Source organism: Phyllobates terribilis, unplaced genomic scaffold (genome assembly GCF_046119375.1).
Source record: "Phyllobates terribilis strain yellow unplaced genomic scaffold, ASM4611937v1 Scaffold_117__1_contigs__length_5270597, whole genome shotgun sequence".
NCBI classification, from domain to species: Eukaryota; Metazoa; Chordata; class Amphibia; order Anura; family Dendrobatidae; genus Phyllobates; species Phyllobates terribilis.
Genome location: NW_027362877.1, coordinates 665,719 through 673,573, shown reverse-complemented (window position 1 = coordinate 673,573; position 7,855 = coordinate 665,719). Strand labels below are relative to the sequence as shown.

General features: G+C 47.8%; 1 long non-coding RNA gene across 1 annotated transcript; it reads left to right on the top strand.

The window, feature by feature from the left end:
• Positions 1–5,199: 5,199 nt before the first annotated feature.
• Positions 5,200–6,586, top strand: LOC141201532 (uncharacterized). The gene is made up of 3 exons (XR_012272945.1): positions 5,200–5,303; positions 5,998–6,138; positions 6,458–6,586. It is a non-coding gene; the product is annotated as an uncharacterized lncRNA (long non-coding RNA).
• Positions 6,587–7,855: the final 1,269 nt, after the last annotated feature.

Below are 7,855 nucleotides of genomic sequence, written 5' to 3'. Positions count from 1 at the left end.
AATGTTTAAATTAAACCGCATTGTGAATATACGCGATACTGCAGATAAAATCGCTAATATTCGCTATTTTAGCGGCCGCATTCTGTTTATTCGCAATGCGGTTCAATACTGACCTGTACAAAAATGGCTCTCGGCCACTGTGAGTCTAGTAGAACCAAAGCGAATGTACGCTCGCGATTATGAACGCATGCTGAGCGTAATATAGCAAAACTGCTATCGAACAATGTTTGAATTCAATTCGATAATGGAATCGAACAATATTATGTTCGCTCATCTCTAATTGCCAGATATGACAATGGTATAGATAATTACAGTGTGGACGCAGCCTCTGCCGCATAGATCGGCATTACTTGTGAAGATGTGGGCCCAGCCGAACCCAATTGTGCAGCAGCTGTTGCATGTGCCTGTGCTGTGAGTTTAGTGGCTTTTAATCACATGCAGGACCTCATTAATATGTCAGACCACTGTCTCACCAATGCAGGAAGCTGCCTGCCCATTTACATGAAAGTTCAGAAAAACTACCAAACTGGGCCCTAATGGTGACAGTGTTGGAATTAGTGTATCTGTCAATTCTTAATGTTGCTATCACATCTTCTTCTTGAGACCAGCATAAAAGTACCTCACAGGTTCCCTTTAATGTAGATGAAGAAGGAGCATGTGACCACTGAGCAGCCAGTCACAGCGCACTGACTGGACTGTACTCTGCATCCTAAGCCTTGCCCTCTTGTGATTGTTCCTGGCAGCCGGCCCTATCCTGGATGGACGTGGACGGATACAGAGTGTAACAAACAGTAGTGCATGCCGATTGAGGTGCGTGTCATCAGATCAAATCCTCCCAATTTTGCAACCATATTGGTGACGGTGAGGAACTTGGGTATTAATTTCCTCACAGACTATTTTTAAAATACCCACAAATAAATAAAGAGGGAGGTTGATAGCCTGCAGAGAGAAGAGGAGTGCACGTCCAGTGGATAAGATGAGCGACAGCCGCAAACAAAGTAGGATTTGGTCGCATTTTGATTACATCGACAACACAAAAACAGAATGTAAAATTTGTAAGCTAAAATTGTCATACCGTGCAGGGTCTACCACCAACCTTCACAGACATATTAGAAATGTACATCCAACAGTGCAGATTGAGGAACATGAAAGCACCACTGCAACTACTGGAACTGCTGCTGCAGTGTCTGCAACCACCTCTGAGGCATCAGCTAGACCACCACCTGCAACAACCCAGAGATCTATACTCCAATTTATGCCAGATAAAGTCATGACCCCAGCAAGAAAGAGTGCAGTTGATAGAGAGTTGGCTAAGATGGTTGCAAAAGACTTCCAACCAATGACAATTGTGGAGGACAAGGGATTTAAAAATTTTGCCCATGCTCTCAATCCGACGTACGTTCTTCCAAGCAGGAAAACACTCAGCCAAACACTTATTCCAAAGCTATATGAAAGTGAACGTGCCTCATTACAAGAAAAGGTTCAAATGGCTGCAGCAGTTTGCCTGACAACTGACTGCTGGACATCCAGAGCCACCACGTCCTTCATGTCAGTAACATGTCATTTCATTGACAATTATAAAATGGTCTCTTGTCTTCTGGACTGTTTTGAGTTTACTGACAAGCACACTTCAGAGAACTTGGCAGATGAACTTCTAAGGATGGCAAAAGAATGGGGAGTTGAAAGCAAAGTCATTTGCTGTGTTACTGATAATGCAGCTAATATAACCAAAGCCATTAAAAACCTAAAATGGAACCATCACCCGTGCCTTGCACACACAATTAACCTAATGGTAAGAGATGCTCTGAAGGAGATAAAACCCACTGTGGACAAAGTAAAATCAATTGTGGAATTTTTCCATAGGAGTACAACAGCCAAAATGAAACTAAAGTCTACTCAACAGCAAATGGGTATGCCTGAACTGAGGCCCAAACAAGAGTGTGTCACAAGATGGAATTCCACATTTCATATGCTTAAACGGCTTCTGGAGTCCAAGGATGCAATCATATCTACCCTGGCCATTATCAACGCACCTGTTGAAAATCTGAGCCGAGAAGAATGGGAAGTGGTGAGCGAGGCATGCACTATTCTGGAGCCCTTTCACCAGGTCACTGTGGAGATCAGTTCAGAAAGGTAGAGTAACAACTACTGTTATATTATTTGCATTGTTGAAAAAAAAGACAGACGTCCATCATTTAATCTTGGGACCCTTTTACACATCACAGTTTAACTTTCAGTCAGACAAAAATGTGCCAGACTGAAAGATAAATTGTTCTGTATAAATGCATAAAACGATGGCCGACTGAACGACTACTAATCGTTCAGTGGGACATTGCTCTGTGTAAAGGCAAGTGATTCCTGCTGGCTCATTACTCATGAGCCAGAAGAAATGACCTGCAGCGCTACCTCCCAGCACTCCCCTGGTATCTGGGTCCAGCTGTCGGAGGAGCAGGGCTCAGCGGCTTCTCCTCTGCCATGGCAACCCGACAAGAGCCAGCATGTGGACCCCGATACCAGACAGGACCCAGATACCAGGTGCTGGAAGGTAAATATCTTGCTGCACCCTAGGCCCAAGCTATCCTATGAGGCCATATTGTTTCGGCTCATAGGATAGTACAGATTTACTATAAACGATGTCTGTGCATGGAAACAGATAGTTTAAAAGCAAACGATGGGAGAAATTATTGCACAAACCATTTCTCTGCTCATGGATTAGCCGGGCAGCAGAGTTGAGGATAGATTGAAGGGGTGATTAGAGCGTTGGAAGGGAGACCGCCGAGGAGGGTGTTGCAGTAGTCTAGGCGGGTGATAATGAATTAGTTAGCACATTGTGTGGCAGAGTGATCTATAATCTCACTGCTCTTACAGTAAAGAATCCCCTGATGATGGTGAAACATTTTTTCTCTAGAAGTATAGGATGCCAATGCCACTAGTACAGGAGTAGAAGGCAAAAGATCAGTAGGAAAATCTCTGTACTGTCTATTTATATATCTGTAGATTAGATCGCCCCAAGCCATCTTTTTTCCAGACTGAATGACCCCAAGTTTCATAACCTGTTTTGTCAATGCAATACTGCAAATTATCATCATATAACTGTATGGTAGAGGTCAATGGCAGTAATACTACATAAGAAATAAAGTTCACATTACAAATTTCTGAGTAACTGTTTTATCCATGTGCAGCTATGTTACAGCCTCTAAAATGCTGCTGCTGTGCAGGGGTTTGCAGAGAGTGACAGCCAACCAGAGAGATGGAGCAATAAATACAGAGAAAGTAAAAGAGTTGGTAGCTGCCCTGTGTGCCTCTATGGAAAGAAAGTTCCAAAGGATGGAATATAACACTATACTGTCAGAAATGACACTACTTGAGCCGAGGTTCAAAAAGCTGGCCTTTAGTGATAATAGAGCTGTTGATGAGGCACTGCAAAGAATAACAGCAGCAGCAGCAGCGAGATGCAGCCTCACCAGCCAGCCACCTCCATCAGATGAAGATGACGTGGGAGCAGGGGCTCCACAAGTACAACAACCACAAATGTCTGCTGTTTGGAGGGTCTTTAACGAAAGAGCAACAGGAGATGCTGCAAGAAGAAACCCCTCATAGAATCATAGAATCATAGAATGGTAGAGTTGGAAGGGACCTCCTGGGTCATCTGGTCCAACCCCCTGCTCAAAGCAGGATTCACTAAATCATCTCAGACAGATGTCTGTCCAGCCTCTGTTTGAAGACGTCCATTGAAGGGGAACTCACCACCTCTCGTGGCAGCCTGTTCCACTCATTAATCACCCTAACTGTCAAAAAGTTTTTTCTAATATCTAATCTGTAGCAGATGCAATGCTAGAAGTAAGATCATATCTTGAGGAACCCTTGATCCAAAGAGCAGTAGACCCATTGACGTGGTGGGAGAGCAAGGCTTCAATATCCCCACGGCTTGTCAAGGTGATGACCAGAAGACTGTGCATCATAGCGACATCAGTCCCTTCAGAGAGGATTTTCTCCAATGCAGGGCAAATAATAACAGAGAGAAGAAATCTGATCAGCCCATATAAGCTCCAGCACTTGGTCTTTCTTAATGCCAATCTGCCCTAATGACAATCTTAACATGTTGCACTTTTAAAAATGGGTTTCTGCTGCTGTTTTGAGTATTTGTTATATTTTTGCACATTTTATATTTGTTAATGTTTTCATACTAAACAGAATACACAAAATGTTATTTTGGAAATTATCAGGTTTAAAGGGGTAGGCTCAATTCTTACCTCTCCCGGCTCCAGCGCTGCACTTTCTCTTATGCCCCTGCCTCAGGGGGCGGGGCCGGAGATGACATGACATGCGCACAGAACTCCGTGATTGGCCTCCGGGGACCGATTGCACAGCTCCGTGCTGTCACCGCCCGGCCCACAACGGGTGCTGCATGGTCCATGCGGTCAGTCAGCGAGCGCTGGCCGACAACATGGTCGCATCCTGTGTGTCTTTTGCTGAATAGGGCTCCGGCACAGGACAACTTCCATGGAAACCCATGTAAACAGTTCCATAGGTTTTTATGGAATACTAGTAGGATTGAAGCAGAATTTTTAAAATAAGTATATGGAGAATAAACCTATTGTAAAAAGTTCTCTTCAATTAAGCAGCATGTGAATATGTGCCGAATATCCGAGATGCGGAATTCATAGCAGTCAATGGACGGGTGAATTCCGCAGCAAATTCCTGATCTAAATCCGCCTGGATGCAGATGCCACAGTTCACACTGCAGTTTTGCTGCAGACTGTTTGCAGCAGACGGCCCACAGCGAACCTGCCCAGTGTGAACGCAGCTTTACAATGTGGCGCTGATCATTACCAGCTTGTTGCTATTTTGCATCTTCATTTTGTGTTTGTTAAAGTTTTTACAGCAAATAATATAAAATCCGGTTATTCTGGAAACTATTCTGTTTTATGTCATAAATTGTCAGATGTGGAGATTATACTAAAAGGCTAAAACATACCAGAATATGGCTTCAAATGTAAAGCCAAAGGTAACAGGAAATGAGGAGCCGGCTCCCCAAAAAATCACATTTTACCCATCACTAACAGGGGCCCATAGATTCTAGGCTCAACACCACAGGAAGAGGCTGCACTGAGAGCGGAGGACCTGTGGTGACGTCATCGTCATGTGATCAGGGAGCGGAGCTCAGGAAAGGTAGAGACTACATACATGTGGGCTAAAGACGACATAGCCATGTGACTTGATGATGTCACCGGAAGGGGCGGGGCCTCGCTCTCCATTGCTCTCTGCTGCTGAGGCTGTGGTGATTACACCGAGGAGCTGAGGTGATTTGGGGGCGCAGATAAGTGGATGTTCCTGTATGGGGGCTGCACAGGGAGCGGGGGGGATTCTGTAGGTGCGAGACTGCGTGGGTGAGGAGGGGGTCCTGTTACTTGCATGGAATCTCCCTGACCCCCTGCTGGTGGTGTAGTTACCACGGTGACCGTCCCCCGCTGGCGATGTGGTTACCACGGTGACCGCCCCCCCTGCTGGCGGTGTAGTTTCCACGGTGACCGTCCCCCGCTGGCGCTGTAGTTACCACGGTGACCGTCCACCCCCCCCCGCTGGTGATGTGGTTACCACGGTGACCGTCCCCCCCCCCGCTGGCGATGTGGTTACCACGGTGACCGTCCCCCCCCCCGCTGGCGATGTGGTTACCCTGGTGACCGCCCCCCCCCGCTGGCAGTGTGGTTACCACTGTGACCGTTCCCCCTGCTGGCACTGTAGTTACCACGGTGACCGTCCCCCGCTGGCGCTGTAGTTACCACGGTGACCGTCCCCCGCTGGCGCTGTAGTTACCATGGTGACCGTCCTCCTACGAGGCTGATAATGAGCGGTCAGATCGGTGGAGGAGGCCGCGGTGGAGTTTGTGTCTTTTCCTCCAGATTCTTCCTGATAAATGTCGGATATTTGGGGCAGAATTCAGTGATTGTCGTTATATCGTCCCCTGTGATCTCCATCTTCTCCTTTATCATGAAGACGCCGGCAGGGCGAGATCCCTCCAGCTGATCCAGTGTTCATCCCTCCTTCTCCTGAATGACCCCGAGGATGGACGAGGACGAGACCACCAGAAGATTATTACACTTCACCCTGGAGATCATCTCCCTGCTGAGCGGAGAGGTAACTCCTCTACATTTCTATCAGCTTTATTGTGTTATGGAACAAGTCCGACATCAGGAAGAGGAAATCCAGAAGAGGAAGAGAAGGATTCTTTACTGTAAGAGCAGTGATTGTGTGCAGCTCTCTGCCAGGAGGAGTTGTCATGGGGATTCCCTATAAGAGCTGTAGAGGGGCCTGGATGTCTGTCCTGAGTGTAATAATATTCCAGGTTATGGCCCCAGATTACTGGAGACGGTTATTGATCCCGGGATTTCTACTGATTGTCAGATCTGGAGTCGGGAAGGAATTCTTCTCCCTTAGTGTCTCTCTCCATACACAGGATTACACAATAGTGAGGAAGACACCGGGGGAGGGTGTGACTCCCATCATCCATCTCCAGGAGTCAGGAGGGCGGAGCCCGGGCCCCATCACAGAGCCTCCCCCGCACCCCCCGATACATGAGAGGAGGAAGAAGAAGATCCTAGAGCTCAGCAACAAGATGATTGAGCTGCTGAGCGGAGAGGTGACTGCTGGGACATTTTACAGGACGGCACTAGTTGATTCTGGGTGATGACCGCAGAGGTGACTGCTGGGACATTATACAGGACAGCACTGGAGAATTCTGGGTGATGAGCAGAGAGGTGACTGCTGGGACATTATACAAGACAGCACTGGAGGATTCTGGGTGATGACCGGACAGGTGACTGCTGGGACATTATACAGGACAGCACTGGAGGATTCTGGGTGATGACCGGAGACGTGACTGATGGGATATTATACAGGACAGCACTGGAGGATTCTGGGTGATGAGCGGAGAGGTGGCTGCTAGGACATTATACAGGACAACACTGGAGGATTCTGGGTGATGACCGGAGACGTGACTGATAGGACATTATACAGGACAGCACTGGAGGATTCTGGGGGTTGAGCGGAGAGGTGACTGCTGGGACATTATACAGGACGGCACTGGAGGATTCTGGGTGATGAGCGGAGAGGTGACTGCTGGGACATTATACAGGACGGCACTGGAGGATTCTGGGTGATGAGCGGAGAGGTGACTGCTGTGACATTATACAGGACAGCACTGGAGGATTCTGGGTGATGACCGGAGAGGTGACTGCTGGGACATTATACAGGACAGCACTGGAGGATTCTGGGTGATGAGCGGAGAGGTGACTGCTGGGACATTATACAGGACGGCACTGGAGGATTCTGGGTGATGACCGGAGAGGTGACTGCTGGGACATTATACATGACAGCACTGGAGGATTCTGGGTGATGAGTGGAGAGTTGACTGCTGGGACATTATACAGGACGGCACTGGAGGATTCTGGGTGATGAGCAGAGAGGTGACTGCTGGGACATTATACAGGACAGCACTGGAGGATTCTGGGTGATGACCGGAGAGGTGACTGCTGGGACATTATACAGGACAGCACTGGAGGATTCTGGGTGATGAGCGGAGAGGTGACTGCTGGGACATTATACAGGACAGCACTGGAGGATTCTGGGTGATGACGGTGTCGTTGTTATCAGGCTCCTATAAGGTGTCAGGACGTTGCTGTCTATCTCTCCATGGAGGAGTGGGAGTATCTAGAAGGACACCAGGATCGGTACCAGGAGGTGATGATGGAGGAGCTCCGGCCTCTGACATCACCAGGTGAGAGGAGACTCTTGTTGGCTCCGGTGGATGTGATGACGTCTCTCGGCCTCGTCCTATAATAGATGATTTTTCTCC